The sequence below is a fragment of the Curcuma longa genome, chromosome 5 (genome assembly GCF_044706935.1).
Source record: "Curcuma longa cultivar G26 ecotype Majalengka, Jawa Barat chromosome 5, ITB_CL_G26_1.1, whole genome shotgun sequence".
Lineage (NCBI taxonomy): Eukaryota > Viridiplantae > Streptophyta > Magnoliopsida > Zingiberales > Zingiberaceae > Curcuma > Curcuma longa.
This window is the reverse complement of record NC_133865.1, coordinates 13,214,584-13,231,556: the sequence shown is the minus strand read 5'-3', so window position 1 is coordinate 13,231,556 and position 16,973 is coordinate 13,214,584. Positions and strand designations below refer to the sequence as shown.

Here is a 16,973-nt window from a genome sequence, read left to right as displayed (position 1 = left end):
CACTTGGAAGTCGTTCAACGCCCTCCCCGACTCCTTGCGCACAAAGCCCAACGCTCCCCATCTTCCTCCCGAAACCTCCCTCGACCTTTGCCTAAGATTTTGCTCAATCTTCACCCGCAAGCCAGTTTGACCTTCGCCTACCAGCCGCTAAGCCCTGCTTGTCCGAGATGAACTGCGAAGCGCCCGCTCTGTTCGCCGATGCCTGCACGAACAGAATCGCGAGTCCCTTTCTTCTCCGTTGCCTGCACGAGCCGAGCTCTCCGCTGACCGCGACGAGCTGAATCGCGGCTCGGAATCATCCGCAACAGCAAGCTCTCCGCTGACCGCGACAAGCTGAATCATGGCTCGGAATCATCCGCGAAGCGCCAGCTCTTTTCTCGCCACCGCCTGCGCGAACCGAGCCGCAACAGCAACCGGCTCGCCGCCGCCTGCGCGAACCGAGCCGCAACAGCAACCAGCTCGCTGCCGCCTGCACGAACCGAGCCGCAACAGCAACCGGCTCGTCGCCGCCTGTGCGAACCGAGCCGCAACAACAACGAATTCGCCGCCGCCTGCGCGTGCCGAAATCCTCTTCCCTTCCGCCTTCCTTCGCCGGTGTCCCGAACTTTCATCTTCGAGCCTCCAGCCTCGAACGTTCGCCCCGTCTTCGAGCACCGGCCTCGAACCTTCGCCCGAGAAGCTTCGACATTGCCCAGACCGAACCGAGGCAGCCGAACAACCCCCTTCTTCTCCGCTGCCCGCACGAAGCAAGTCGCGACAGCAAGCGCCTGCCCGAGCCGAATTGCGACAGCGAGTCGCCGTGGCCTACGCGGAACAGAGCCCACAACCTCCGCCTCCGACTCCCCATTCAGCTCACAAGGATTCGACGACTTCCCGCCCCAAGTCTTGGTCTTCTCTCTGCCTTTCCGCTGTTTTCCCAAGCCGAAACGCGACAGCTTCGCCGCTGCCTGGCCCTTCAAAGCCCACCACCTCCCCCTTCGCGGCAAACTTCGCCCATCAAAGCCCGCAACCTCGCCCTTCGCGGCAAGCTCCGCTCAGCGCCGCGGCAAACTTCGACGCAGCCCGCGACCTCGCCCTTCGCGGCAAGCTTCTCTCGCGCCCTGTTGACGGCAGCCCGCGGCATCGCCTGCATCTTCGCTCACCTGCAACACGCCTCCGTCCCGTCTGGCAGACGGAGTCCGCCATCTCGCCCTTCGCGGCAGATGAAGTCCAAAAACCTCGCCCTTCGCCACGCATGGTCAACCTCGCCCTTCGCGGCAAGCTTCGCCGGCGCCCGCCTCCTTCGATGCGGTCCTCGCTTACCGCTTTCGCGTCTCCGGCAAAACTTCTGTCTCCCTCGCGGCCTGGCGTCCACACAGCCTCTCGGCTCCCTAGTCCTCACTCGCTTCCCATGCCGAAGTCCGAACCCTCGCACCCTCCTTCGCCGGCGTCTCGAAATTTCATCTCCGCGCTCCTGACCTTGAAGCCTCGCCCTAGAAGCTTTGTCGTGGCCGGAATCAACTGCAACAGCCAGCTTTCTTCTCTCCGCCGACTGTGACGAGCTTAGGAAAATAAGATACGGTCTGTCGCTACTGTTTGGTCTAGTCAGTCGACCTTCTGCTCCTTCGACTAGACTAGCGGGGAGGCTTGTGTTATGGGTGTTATAACCCCCTCCCCCGGATTCGGTCATCTCGGACTTGGCCTACTCTACCCATTCGGCTCTGCCCCTTCAGTTCGGCTCGGCTCAGCAGTCCTGGCACTGCCAGTCAGTTCGGCTCGGCAGTCAGTTCTGCTCAGCAGTTCGGCTCGGCAGCTCAGCTCTCGGCTCGGCAGCCAGCACTCGGCCAGTCGGCTTCGGCTCAGCTCAGCACTGCCCACTCGGCTCGGCAGTCCAGCCTGCCACTCGGCTCGGCAGCACAGCCTGCCCACTCGGCTCGGCAGCACAGCCTGCCCACTCAGCAGTCCAGCACTGCCATTCGGCTCGGCAGTTCGGCTAGCAGGCCAGCCTCCATTTCGGCTCGGCAGTCCAGCCTCCCTTCGGCTACGGCAGCTCAGCTCTGCCAGTTTCAGCTCAGCTCTGCCAGTTTCAGCCCACTCGGCACTCAGTCTAGCTCCCACTCAGCCTACTCAGCTCCATGTGACATCAGAAATGGTCTTCCCAAGACCATGTCTTATCATAAAAGCTCTCTTGACAACTTGGATTTGACCCGTCATAATTGCTCTCTCTCTCTCTCTAATAGTCAACTTTGGCAAGCATTAATGGTGGATATGACTTGTCAACAAAGGTCTCCTCAGAAATGGATCATACCTTGTCAGGAAAGGTCTTATCAAGATCTTGGGTTCCAAGATTATAAAGGAATGGGGGGCCATCAAAAGGAGGACTCTTCTCTCGATCAGTGAAAAAGAGAGAGCTCCTGAGGTATAAAAGGAGAGGAAGGAGGAAAACAAAAAGGGGGGGGCTCCGGGCTCTCTCTCTCTCTCTCTCTCACTCTTATTATCTTTTTTGGGCTGAGCATTTCATTACAGTATTTCTATTTTACTGTACTTCTTCTTCCTCCTGACTGGGCTGACTTGAGCGTCGGAGTGGCCGTCCGGGGACTCCCCGGCGCCAGGATGACCTCTTTCTCCGGTGATGTTTCAGGGCCTCCAGGTAGCTGATCTTCTCTCCTTCCTCGGTGTGGAGGCCCTCTCCGGCGGTTCCACCCCCCTCTCTTCCCCTGCATGCTGACTGGTCCGGCGACGCGTCCGGAAGCCGATCTCAACAGGAACATATTTTGGCGCCGTCTGTGGGAACACAAACTGCCCTGCCTTGAGACGTGCTGGTGGACAACCTCGCCGGACCTGCTCACACATCACTGTAATTCAAGAGGAGTATCACCGCCTGGTGGCTGCCGTTGTTGTTGTCTCACGAAAGCAGCCCACGCTCCAGCTCCACGTTTGTTGCGTCATACCCTGCTCCTCTTACAGCTATTGCCCCGTTCCGGGTTCAACCTCCCCCGCGCTCCCACAGCCACGGATTTCGCCTTACGACAAGCCAAGAGCACTGAGCCCTGAGCTCGCAACTTCGCCTTATGCGGCCTCGCAACACCAGCCCTTCGCTCCAGCCTGACCCTTCACAAAATCCACCTTGGCTAAGCTCCTCAATATTTCAGCGGACCTCCTCACTATGTCGCTGAGCTCCTCAGCATCTTGACTGACCTCTCAATGGCTTAGCCTACAGCTCGCCGATCTTCTCAGCGCGGCAGCTTCGTCGATGTGTCGAAAGGAGCAATCCTGGTACACATGATTACATCGTATTCTGATCCTGATGCATATGCTTTTTGCAGGGCATCTTTCTACCGCAATCTCAACCTCCCCCGCGCTCCTGCAGCCGGGGTCGAGCTAAACTCTGGTGGTCTCGGACCACTAGCTCCATCGGCAAACGGCTCCAAGGTCGAGCTCAATTCTGGTGGTCTCGGACCACAGGGCTCCTAACAGGGCTCAACCTCCCCCGCGCTCCTGCAGCCGGGGTCGAGCTAAACTCTGGTGGTCTCGGACCACTAGCTCCATCGGCAAACGTCCTACTATACAGGGCTCAACCTCCCCCGCGCTCCTGCAGCCGGGGTCGAGCTAAACTCTGGTGGTCTCGGACCACTAGCTCCATCAGCAAATGTCCTTTTCAGGGCTCAACCTCCCCTCCCAGTGAGGGTCGAGCTTACTCCCGGTGGTCACGGACCACTAGCGCCCGCCACAGCAAAGTCTGGTAAATCTCGGAACACTCGCTATCTTTCCAAGCTTAACTCCCCCGCGCTCCTGCAGTCGGGGTCGAACTCCCTTCGACAACAGAACCTTACTACAGGTATGGAGTCTCCCTCAGTTCTTTTCTAAATAGTTTTCATCAGTTCTCTCCTCGGTATTCGTGCTCAACGGCTCACTCATAATATGAGCATTCAGCGCTCTCTCTCTGATTCAGTCAGCTCAGCCAGTAGAACTCTCACTGACTCCCTCAACTCCGTCAGCTCAGTCAGAACTCTCTCTGACTCGTTCGACTCGGTCAACACTCTCACTGACTCTACTCTTCACACACTTTGACATCTGAGTCAGTCAGTCTGTTCAGCAGCTCTCAGTTTTTCGCGCCCTTTACAGTTCAGAGTCTCATGCAGTTAGTTGCTTCAGTTTTGGCCTCTTGGCCCCCCTCTTAAGTCGTAGATCAGCAAGAGTTTTGGCTAATTCCGGCATATATCGGTCCGTGGCACCCAATCTGCCGACTTCGAAGCCACTAGTTTACCGACCCGACACCAACCGACTGCATAGTTTACGCGGGGAGTTATTATTACCTGGGGTGGGTCAGCCATTCTTCCACGTCCACCATAATTTCTACGTCAAACCAATCACTTCATATGATCTGTTCCTTTCACTCCATCAAGATTGGCCTAAAGTCAAATATGGGCCCCACCACAACGCAGATATCTAGGCACTGCCTCCTACGCGCCCACTGCTTTCTCAAGCTTCCCGATCTGAGCTGCCGATCTCCTTTGTCGGGCTCCCATCTGCGTTGTCCCCCACCCTCAAACTGATCCGTGGGTACCAAGCTCGTCACTGAGCTTGGTGCACACACCACGCACAACTTGGCCTACCTTTCACTTGGCGTTCTGCAATCGCTCCCATGCGACACGCCGTTGGTTTCCCATGCGCCATAGTGACGATCTCCCACACAGCACACCGTCATTTTCTCTTCCGCCCCTACACACGGCGCTTTATGGATCTCCTGTACGGCAGAGGTCAGTAGAGGCAAAACAATATAGAAGGCTAATATGGAAATGGGCCCCACCTCAAAATGGGTCTCAGAATGGAGAAATTAAGCTATTAAAGTACCCTTAATTAATTAAAGATGGTGTAATCAGCCGATTACAACACCCTTCAATCGATTACATAATTGGTTACTCGATTGATTGAGAAGGACCGAAGGATAAGCTCGCCAGCTCGGACAACATGCCGTGTGGCGACCGAGCGTGACAGTACATCATGTATCCCTGCAAATCTGCCACATCAGCATCTCATGCCACCCTCCTCCACGCTACTGCACAATAAGAACATCATGCGGCTGCACTCCATCCCCACTGCAACTCCTCTGGCCGCCTGCAGCCCACCCACAAGCAATCCTGCGTTAACATCGCTGCACGTGACCACCCCGTGAAGGAGGGGGAACCACGGGAAAGCCTGCCACCAATGTCGCTGCACGCCACTCCAGCGTTACATCGCCATCACCTCATCAAAAGCCTGCTGCACCACGTTAATTTGCAGCTACACGCCAAAACACGCTGACCAAGCCGAAAGTCTGCCGCGCGGCGAAAGTACTCAGCAAATCCTCTTCTCCCCGCGGCCAGCACGAGCAAAATCGCGAAACCCTTTCTTCTCCGTCGCCTGCGAGTGCCGAAGTCCAAACCCTCGCACCTTCCTTCGCCGGCGTCCCGAACTTTCATCTTCGCCTCCGGCCTCGAACCTTCGCCCAGTCTTCGAGCCTCCGGCCTCGAACCTCCGGCCTCGAACCTCCGAGCCTCGCCCGAAAGCTTCGCGTTGCCTAGACTGAACCGCGGCAGCCGAACCGCCCCCTTCTTCTCCGCTGCCCGCACGAAGCAAGTCGCGACAGAAAACTCGTCGCTGCCTGCCCGAGCCGAATCGCAGCTGCAACCTCTTATTTCCGCTGTTTTCCCAAGCCGAGTCGCGACGGCGAGCCGCCGTTGCCTACGCGGGCCGGAGCCCGCCATCTCGCCCTTCGCGGCAAGCCCGCCACTTCGCCCTTCGCGGCAGACGGAGTCCGCCATCTCGCCCTTCGCGGCAAGCCCGCCACTTCGCCCTTCGCGGCAAGCCCGCCATTCGCCCTTCGCGGCAAACCCGCCACTTCGCCCTTCGCGGCAGACGGAGTCCGCCATCTCGCCCTTCGCGGCAAGCCCGCCACTTCGCCCTTCGCGGCAGACGGAGTCCGCCATCTCGCCCTTCGCGGCAAGCCCGCCACTTCGCCCTTCAGAGACGAAGCCCGCCCTTCGTGGCAAGCTTCGCCCTTCGCGGCAGACGGAGTCCGCCATCTCGCCCTTCGCGGCAAGCCCGCCACTTCGCCCTTCGCGGCAGACGGAGTCCGCCATCTCGCCCTTCGCGGCAAGCCCGCCACTTCGCCCTTCGCGGCAGACGGAGTCCGCCATCTCGCCCTTCGCGGCAAGCCCGCCACTTCGCCCTTCGCGGCAGATGAAGTCCGCAACCTCGCCCTTCGCGGCAAGCTTCGCCGGCGCCCGCCTCCTTTGACGCGGTCCTCGCTTACCGCTTTCGCGTCGCCGGCAAAACTTCGTCTCCCTCGCGGCCCGGTGCCCACACAGCCTCGGCTCCCAAGTCCTCGCTCGCTTCCCATGCCGAAGTCCGAACCCTCGCACCCTCCTTCGCCGGCGTCTCGAAATTTCATCTCCGCGCCCCTGACCTTGAAGCCTCGTCCTAGAAGCTTTGTCGTGGCCGAAATCAACCGCAACAGCCAGCTTTCTTCTCTCCGCCGACTGTGACGAGCCCATGAAAATAAGATACGGTCTGTCGCTACTGCTTGGTCTAGTCAGTCGACCTTCCGCTCCTTCGACTAGACTAGCGGGGAGGCTTATGTTATGGGTGTTATAACCCCCTCCCCCTCACGGATTCGGTCATCTAGGACTTGGCCTACTCTACCCATCCGGCACTGCCAGTCAGTCCAGTTCGGCAGTCAGCTCGGCTCGGCAGCCCTCACTGTCAGGCGGCTCTGCCATTCGGCAGCTCAGCACTGCCACTCGGCTCAGCAGCTCAGCCCTGCCACGGCCCATTCGGCAGCTCAGCTCTGCCATTCGGCAGCTCAGCCCTCACTGCCATTCGGCTCGGCAGCCCTCACTGCCCCCTCGACTCGGCTCGGCAACCCTCACTGCCATTTGGCTCGGCTCGGCAGCCCTCACTGCCATTCGGCTCGGCAGCCCTCATTGCCATTCGGCTCGGCTCTACAGCCATCACTGCCATTCGGCTCGGCTCGGCAGCCCTCACTGCCATTCGGCAGCTCAGCTCTGCCAATTTCAGTAAGCACAGCTCGGCACTCCATTCAGCTTGATGGCTCAGCATTCAGCCCATATCATATCAAGAAAGGTCTTATCAAGATCTGTCTTATCAGGACCATGCCTTGTCAGAAGGATTCGACCCGTCAGAATTGCTTCTCTCTCTATTCAACTTTGTCAAGCATTAATGAAAGGCATGACTTGTCAGAAAGGTCTCCTCAAGGAATACCTTGTCAGCAAAGGTCTTAAGCATTTGTCAAATGCAGATGTGATTGGTCATCTTTTCAAGACCATGCTTTGATCAGACAAAATCGTGGCCTTCTCTCCTAGTGCTATAAAATGACCTCTTCAGGTATAGGGCAGGAGGCTCCGGGCTCTCTCTCTCTCTCTCTCACTCTTATTATCTTTTTTGGGCTGAGCATTTCATTACAGTATTTCTATTTTACTGTACTTCTTCTTCCTCCTGACTGGGCTGACTTGAGCGTCGGAGTGGCCGTCCGGGGACTCCCCGGCGCCAGGATGACCTCTGTTTTCCGATGATATTTCAGGGCCTCCCGGTGGCTGATCTTCTCTCCTTCCTCGGTGTGGAGGCCCTCTCCGGCGGATCCAACCCCCTCTCTTCCCCTGCATGCTGACTGGTCCGGCGACGCGTCCGGAAGCCGATCTCAACAGGAACATATACGCCAAAAATATGGAGAACATCATTTTACAATTAATAAGAATTAAGTTCAGAAAAAACTCCATTGTAGACGATATTGATGTCTTCAAAAGAATTCTATGTGTTCCTTGGTGGTGGAAAAATATCTACTCCTCGAAGATGACTCTCTAAATGAGGGTTTTTTGTCATAAACCCCTAGATGTCCTTTAGCCGGTACCCCTTGTCCCTTTTATAACTTTTGAAGGTTACTTGGTCTTTAACTGATTTCAATTAATTAGGGGGAAACAACCATATGTGCCACAATCGTGTTGGAGCACAACTAGGCTGGTGTGGCTAGCCTGACAAGGTCCAATTCATAGAGCAGAATACGACCATGTCAAGTGATATGACTAGACCGTGTTCGATGATGTCCTTCATTGTTGCTCTAATGTGCACTTTGTCTCCAAGTATGATACATGGTTGTGGCCGGGCTGTAAGGATTAACTCGATGTGTTGCGCATGTTTACATATTTCACAAACGTGCACAGTGGAAGAAAAGATAATAATTATGACTAATTATTATAACATTTGCAACACACACATACAGGATACAACATATACAAGGCATAACTAAAAATTAAAATTTTATAAAATAATAATTTATTCTAGATATACCTAACGGATGTTGTGGAATGAGATTGACATTAATCGAGTAGCTCTATTAAAGCTCCGCCTCTATCAGTGATCCACATCAAACTCTTGTCTAGACGACTTCCCAAACCATGAGTCTTTTACCGTCTACGGTACTAGCCAATAATCGACAACAATCAATTTGAGAGAAAACCTTAATATCAAAAATACATAACAACACTTGTCGTGATAAGTTTTCCAAGGCTTTTTAACTATCGCCGATAATCGTATTTCTTGCGTATATTTCAGTGGTCAACCTTGACCGCCGAAATAGTGCAAATGGTTAGAAATCCTTTTCAACATTGATGGATCATTCTTTGGAAGCTTCACAAGATTTCAACAATGAATCAACTTCTGATAGCGAGCCAACTTTTGTAGGATCGTTAAAAGCGCTAGAGGGGGGTGAATAGTGCTTTTGGCGTTTTCACAATCTTCGAAAAACTTGTATAACTTGTGTACGAAAATTGAGAATAAGCAGTGGAAAATGACACAAGTGACACTATTGTTTTACTTGATTCACAGTCATAGCTGCTACTCCAAGACCCATGATAAAGATCATTTCTGACCGGCAATCCACTAAGTAACTCCCCTCTTACAAAAGGGAGTTAAGCGCTTTACAAAAATAAGTAAATCAATAACAAGTATACTGACCTAAAATTTAAGTACAAAAATAAAGCACTAAATAGTTATACCAACAGAGTATGGATGTGCAGACTTTGTTGTAGGTCCTCGGCGTGACAACAATGTTACGGATGGAATATCTTTGTATAGACGGTCGTTGTTGAGTCGTAATCAGATGCTCCTAGGATTCCCCTCGAGGCTGCTTTTATTGAGTAGATCCAAGCGCCTAGAAGCCTTTCCGGGCACCTCCACGTCCTCCTATCAATCCACTTTCGATGCTGACTTGGCATCTTCCGGGGCACCTGCATTCCTTTCAGGAGCCTGGATGCTGACGTGGAGGTTGCTAGATTAACTTTGACTCTGCAATGCCTTATCCAGATCCGGACGCCTGGAACCTTTTCAGGCACCTAGAGGCTGAGGTGTCCTAACCACTGGGACTTTGCCATCTCACCTGCCCGTTCGCTGGTCCGTTCGCCTAGACCAATCCAAGCGCCTGGACCGTCGAGTCACCGGATCCAAATAAAGATGCTCGGAATATAAAGTTTCAGCTCCTCCTTTCTTGCATTACAAGTTAGTGCCAAAACATAAAATGTAACAAGAAAGAAACAATTTAATAAACCATTTTGGTCTTGACTTCAAATTTCCAGTAAAACACTAGGTCAGACTGATGCCTATTGTTTCTCTTACCGAGAACGTGTCCTCACCCACTCCACTCGGGAGAATTTATCTTGTGCCAATCAAGTCCTAAGAACTTGTTGGACTTTTCTTTAGCCTCAATCCTCGGCCCCCAGGATTTCCACCGCTAGACTTCTACATCCTCTAGACATGCTTAGACTCTGCCTAGTGCTCTTGATCCGCCAAGAAAACTACTGCTTATCCTCCTGACTAGGACTTCCTTGCTCGGTCCTTCCAAAATGGTCTTCCACCTAATCCTCCAGATTAGAACTTTATTATGTTTAGCCTCCAGCTAGTGTTGGGACCGTTGCATTTTCTAGAGGGGGTGAATAACAAATTTTTGCTCTTGCCTATAAAATTTTTAGCGGAAGCACAAGACAAAAGCAAAATAAAATTAAAGCAATGCTAACCCTTTCGATTTACTTGGTGGATAACTTGGTATCCACCTCTACGAGGTGACTAATCCAAGATACACACATACCACATGAACATTCCACTATGCAACTTCTCTTTCTCAAAGCGACTTTGAAGGTGGAGAAACCTTTACAATCGATCTCTTCCTCTTACAAAATATATAGCGAAGGTTTGGGGGAAGATTTTAGAGTCACAGAGCTTGAAGATCGTGCAAGGAAGAAAAAGTGCAAACACTTGCGTCTCTAATCTTCAATTTATCTTTTTATATTTTTCTCGATATCAGTCGACTGCCTCAGGGATCAGTTGACTGGTGGGCTTCAATGATTCTTGTAGATTGCGTTTAATTCTCCAACTGTTAGTCCAATGTTCAAATATCAATTGACTGAGACTTCCACCAATCGAATGGGCAGTCGATTGGTCAGTGCCATTCACTCAACCAAACTTTTTGTGTGTTTCATATTAGGACACCAGTCGACTGATGTTAGTCTCAGTTGACTGGTGAAGTTGAAAATCACCTTTCAGCTTCCTTGTTCATCCCTTAGCCTTGACTCACGCTTTCAAACATCTTCCACAAGCCTCGTGCCCATCCTTGCACTTGCTTGAGATGTTTCCTCAGCTTTGTCATGCTAAGTCTTCCTTTTACCAAGCGGTCACACCTCCGGGACTTTACCATTTGCGAAGAGGCCGCGCCTCCAAGACTTCACCATTTGCCAAGCGTTTCAAACCTGGACTTTCCTGTATACTCAATTTAGACATGTTAGTGATGGGAAAGTCTTGAAAAACCGTTCCGGTAGATTCTTGTAGAACAAAAATTTTCTCGGAAACGATCTCAAGTTGCCCTCATAGTCGATCAAACTTCGTTTGATCGACTCGTTTAGATCATTGGGCTCTTGTGTTTGGTTTACAGGATCCAATATGAAAAGCATAATTTAATTAACACGGAAACATTAAATTATATCTTATGAAGTTTGTACCCGAAGACCTCTTGATCTTCTGCTGTATTCCTCTCCTCTTTTCGAACGTTGTGTGGGCAACGATCCTTCGAGAATTTCTCCACCAGAATTCTCCTCTCCGAAAAGGATGTCCGTATCTCCACAATGGTATGATATTGTCCACTTTGGGTCTAAGCCCTCATGGTTTTTCTCTTGGGCTCTACCCAAAAGGCCTCATACCAATGGAGATACTTTCCATCCTTTTAAACCCATGATCTTTCCCATGTATTTTAGATGTGGGACTATGTTTGCACACTTGCAACCCAACAATCCCCCCCTTAAACAAAGGACCACTGGAAGCTCCGCTACCATTTCTCATGGTCCGGCTATCATTTCTCATGGTCCGGCTGCCATGTCCTTCATGGTCCGGCTGCCATGTCCCTCATGGTCCGAGCCTCCCCTATTTCCTTTGTTTTCCCCGAGGGTCCCCACATGGCTAGATCTGGATCATGGCTCATCCGGCGGTAAGTCCGGTGAAGAGCGACCTTGCTCTGATACCAATTGTAGGATCTAAAAGGATGTTCGTATCTCCACAATGACATGATATTGTCCACTTTGGGCCTAAGCCCTCATGGTTTTGCTCTTGGGCTCTACCCAAAAGACCTCATACCAATGGAGATACTTTCCATCCTTTTAAACTCATGATCTTTCCCATGTGTTTTAGATGTGGGACTATGTTTGCACCCTTGCAACCCAACAATGATCCTTCGAGAATTTCTCCACCAGAATTCTCCTCTCCGATGGCTTGCTAAACTTTCCTTCCTTCTCTTTGCTCGGAGAAAAGATAAGATGAAGAAAGGGTTGGCTGCCGAGAGGGTCTCGGCCACCAAGAGCTAATAACTTCATGTGTCTTCAACCCTTGGCAAACCCCTTCTTTTATAGCCTAGCCATCTCGCAAACTTGGTATGATTTGTATCATAAATATGGTATGATTTAAATCATAAACTTGTTATAATTATAATCAAATCAAATCTTCTTATTCAGATTTGATTAGAAAAATCATAATCAATTTTGTCTGCGGAAGAGATAAAATTATGATTCTAATCAAATCAAATCTCATCCAGATTTGATTCTAATCAAATAAAATCTAATTATCCAGATTTAATTATAATCAAATCTCATTCAGATTTGATTCTAATCAAATCAAATCTCATCCAGATTTGATTCTTATCAAATCAAATCTCATCTAGATTTGATTAGAAAAATCATAATTAATTTTCTCTGCGGAAGAAAATTAATAATTTCGTAACGGAAATTTTAATCAGAATTTCTTAACAAAATTTTTCTCCAGAAAAATAATTTCAGAAATTCTTAAAATTTCCTATCCGAAATTTCATATAATTTTCTTAAGTGGATACGAGGTTTTATCCAGAGGCTACAGCAGGGACCTAGAGGAGAAATTGGTTTTGGCCTCCTGATGGACTTGGGCTTCCCATGTTCTCCCTGAACACCCAACTTCAAGCCCATCAATAATAACTCATTCCACTAGAGAGTTATTATTGCACTACCGCACCAATCCCATATTATAGTATGAGCTCCTTCTTACTACAAGTACATTAATCTCCCTGTGTTTAAGATATCGTATGTCCGTTAATTAAATGAGTTACTGACAACTCGAATTTAATCAACTTCTAATCCAAGAGTAGTACCACTCAACCTTATTATCATGCGGACAAGGTCCACCTACAGGGTTTACATGATAATCCTTATGAGCTCCTCAAGGGGACATCATCAGCCTAGATTATAGGACACAGTTTCCTTCTATAATCAACAACACACCATGTACATAATACTACTTCCCAACTCATCGGGCCTTTTGATCTATCGTTCTAAATCTCACCCTTTGATGAATTAAAGAAGTACATACTAAGCACATGTGTTTGTTATTATATCGGGATTAAGAGCATGTACATCTATAGTAACAGAGGTTTAGTTCGATTATATAGTCAGTATAAATCGAACAATCCTCAGATGGTCCTGTTCAATACACACTTAGTGTACTAGTGTAATTCTATAGTCAAGACAGACTAAGACCAAATTACACTACAACCACTCTAATGGTTTGTCCAATCCATCTTGGTTGTGAACACTGTTTATAATCTATAAGGAACTGATAACATGGTCTTCTGTGTGTGACTCCGCACACCATGTTTATCTACAATATAGATTAAATGGACACTTGCAAAATATTGACCAAATGTGATTCTTATTTCAGAATGTTTATTTACACAGCTAGGATTCTGGTATACATCCCAACAATCTCCCACTTATACTAGAAGACTACGCTGCCTCATATGCTGCCATACATCTGATTCCCATCCCCTCCACATGCCGATCAAAAGCTCTCGCCGGAAGGGCCTTTGTGAAAGGGTCTGCCAGGTTATCCTCTGATGCAATCTTGACCACAACGACTTCTCCCCGTTTGACAATATCTCGTATCAGGTGGTACTTGCGCTCAATGTGTTTACTTGCTTTATGGGCTCGTGGTTCCTTCGAGTTTGCAACTGCACTACTGTTATCACAATAAATCGTGATAGTCTTGGGCAAACCAGGAATCACATCTAAGTCCATCAAGAAGTTCCTGAGCCATACAGCTTCTTTGGCTGCCTCATGGGCTGCTGTTGGGTCTAAAAGGATGTCTGTATCTCCACAATGGCATGATATTGTCCACTTTGGGCCTAAGCCCTCATGATTTTGCTCTTGGGCTCTCCCCAAAAGGTCTCATACCAATGGAGATACTTTCCATCCTTTTTAAATTCATGATCTTTCCCATGTGTTTAAGATGTGGGACTATGTTTGCACCCTTGCAACCCAACAATCCCCCCCTCAAACAAAGGACCATTGGAAGCTCCGCTACCATTTCTCATGGTCCGGCTGCCATTTCTCATGGTCCGGCTGCCATGTCCCTCATGGTCCGAGCCTCCCCTACTTCCTTTGTTTTCCCCGAGGGTCCCCACATGGTTAGATCTGGATCATGGCTCATCCGGCGGTTAGTCCGGTGAAAAGCGGCCTCGCTCTGATACCACTTGTTGGGTCTAAAAGGATGTCCGTATCTCCACAATGGCATGATATTGTCCACTTTGGGCCTAAGCCCTCATGGTTTTGCTCTTGGGCTCTCCCCAAAAGGCCTCATACCAATGGAGATACTTTCCATCCTTTTTAAATTCATGATCTTTCCCATGTGTTTTAGATGTGGGACTATGTTTGCACCCTTGCAACCCAACAATGCAGATATAAAATGGATGCAGGTAAATATAGTAAAATCATTAGTAATTATTGTCAACAAATATAAATATTATTTTAATTTTGTTCTTATCTATCTTACAACTGAGTGGTGGTTATAATTTGGAGAATCAACTCCAAATTTGAAAAAGATTGCAGTACGGATTCTTTCACAGACAACATCTTCAAGTGGTTGTGAAAGAAAGTGGATAATTTTCTCCCTCATTCATACGAAAGTTCGAAATCGTCTTTCTTATCGTCGTTTGGAGAAGATGGTCTATGTTCATTATAATATGCGTCTTCAACTAAGAGCCATAACAGAAGAGAAGAGCAAGAGTCTGGTGATGTAGACTCATTTGATATTGGATTTGTCCAAACTGAGAATGATCCAATGATGGATTGGTGGAGCGCTGTTGAAGCTGAGAATCCATTACTTGATGAAGCAGGAGATCCACCATGACCATCTGAATTTATTGCTCAGTAGATTGAAAATATGCAAACTAGAGGAGATATCGATGTGGAAGAAGATGATGATCAAGATTTTCGATTTTCTGAATCTCGAACCAGACGTTCTCAAACATCCCAACCCCAAACTCAACCAAAATCTGTAGATAAAGGCAAAGGTAAAGCTCCTGCAATTTTTACTAAAGAGAAAAGAAAAGTTAAAACTCTTACTTTTAAAGAAAGGGGTCAATTTAAAATTAGAGAAAATTCACTCGAAGCAATTGATGAGCAAGAACATGATGACAGTGATGAAACATCATCACCTTCCGACACTGTAGTCCGACGGGAAATTTGAAATGATGATAGTGATGTCGATAGCAGTGCAAGTACTCATGCAAGTGATAACAGTGGTGATGCATCTGGTGGTGGTGAAACTTATGTTCCCTCTACTCCAGCACCGGAGCCTTGGACATGTGAGCAAGATTACACGCATGCAACTCAAGATGATGATCATGGAGGTTCCCTCTACTCCAGCACCGGAGCCTTGGACATGTGAGCAAGATTATACGCATGCAACTCAAGATGATGATCATGGAGGTAGAACTATTATGACTCAGTATCGACGTCGATCTAAAGTTGACAAACAAAAAGAAGCTCATAATTATGAGGGAGAGTTTAGTTGAGATTGATTTTGATCGAAGTTCATCATACTCACGGCCTTTTTATTATAGTTCTGATGCATCTTATGGCGATCCATCATATCAGAGTTCAAAGGCGTATGTTTATCCTTATCCTGTGCCTATACCCGTTCCGATTCTAGTGGTGCTAGTTCAAGTCTAACTTCCAGTGGTGAATCGAGACATGCTGATGGTCATGTGGAGAAATCAATATCAATATTGCATGTCATGGGATGATTATTTAATTTGGGCGTTAGAGAACTATGGAGTTGATCTAAGCAGAATGTTGCAAGAGCCAATGCTTCCATCTGATTCACGTCACTCCTTTTGGTATTAGTAAGGTAACTTATTATGATGTATGATGTATCAATTATCAATTAAAATTTGAGTTATTGATAGATCAATTTTCTTTAAAGAAAGATATATTTATTTATTTTTGTTTAATAATATTAAAATGATCAATAATTGAGAACTTATATCAAATCAATATACAATTTATTTTTAAATTATACACAATAAACATATTTATCTAATAATTACTATATATATAAATAAAAAAGTACCGAAATTGTATCGGCACGGTACGATACGATACCGAAACAGTATCGTTCCGGTCTGAGACTGAAACCTCGACACGGATCGAGATTTTAAACCTTGGGTTGAATAACTTTTTAAGTCATTCATGACCTTATTTTCTTAGGTCCTTCCATACCTCTATCGGAATATCATCTGGTCTAACCACTTTTCCATTGTGCATTCCATTTACAACTTATTCTATTTTAAGTTTGAATTGATAAAAATTTAAATTTCTCTCTCATTTGATCTACTTAAATTACGTAAGTTAAGTTGATCACCTAAATCTTCATTAAAAAATTGATAAAAATATTTGATAAAGCCAGTAGGTGTAAATTTATTTTGGGTTTCAAATCAATTTTGACTACTTAAAATTTTTTATATAGTCAACCAAAAAATTATTTTTCTTATTTTATTTTATGGTTGACTTGATATGCAAAAATAATTTTTTCAGAGTAATCTATATGAAATTTTTTATTAGCAGAAGACGCAAGCGAGCGAGGAGGATGGCACGGGAAAGGGGTCGACGGGCTCAATGCATCCGAGGTACGAGGAACTGCGGAAAAGTACTCTGGCGAAGTAAGGACGCACGGGAGCGAGTCGGAAGGGCTCGGCACATCCTAGAGACGAGAAGCTAGGAGGAAGACTATGCAAGGTGACCAAGGCAGAACGGAGGAAAATGGTCAACACGAGGTTGACCATTCCAGATGCCCGGATCCATCTTGAGCGCTCCGACGTTCGGGCGCCCCGGCGTCCAAGGGGTCGCCCCGACGTCTAAGTGGGCACCCCTAAGTCCAGATGCCCGGATACCCATTCCAAGTCAGCGCGCGTCATTGCCGAAGCATACGAGGATAGAGTCCACGTCAGTGGAATCCAGTGCCCGGATCGGTTCCAAGCACCCAAATCGCAAGGAGTCATCCAGACTCATTAATGGACCATTGCTAGAGTGGATTGGGTTCGATGAATCTAGACACTCGGAACTACCACATCAACACAAAGATCAAATTAAAGAAAA

At 48.3% G+C, this 16,973-nt stretch overlaps 1 pseudogene; it reads left to right on the top strand.

Annotated features, from left to right (window-relative positions):
- Positions 1–14,232: 14,232 nt before the first annotated feature.
- On the top strand, positions 14,233–15,722 carry LOC141829914 (uncharacterized; annotated as a pseudogene).
- The last annotated feature ends 1,251 nt before the right edge of the window (positions 15,723–16,973 follow it).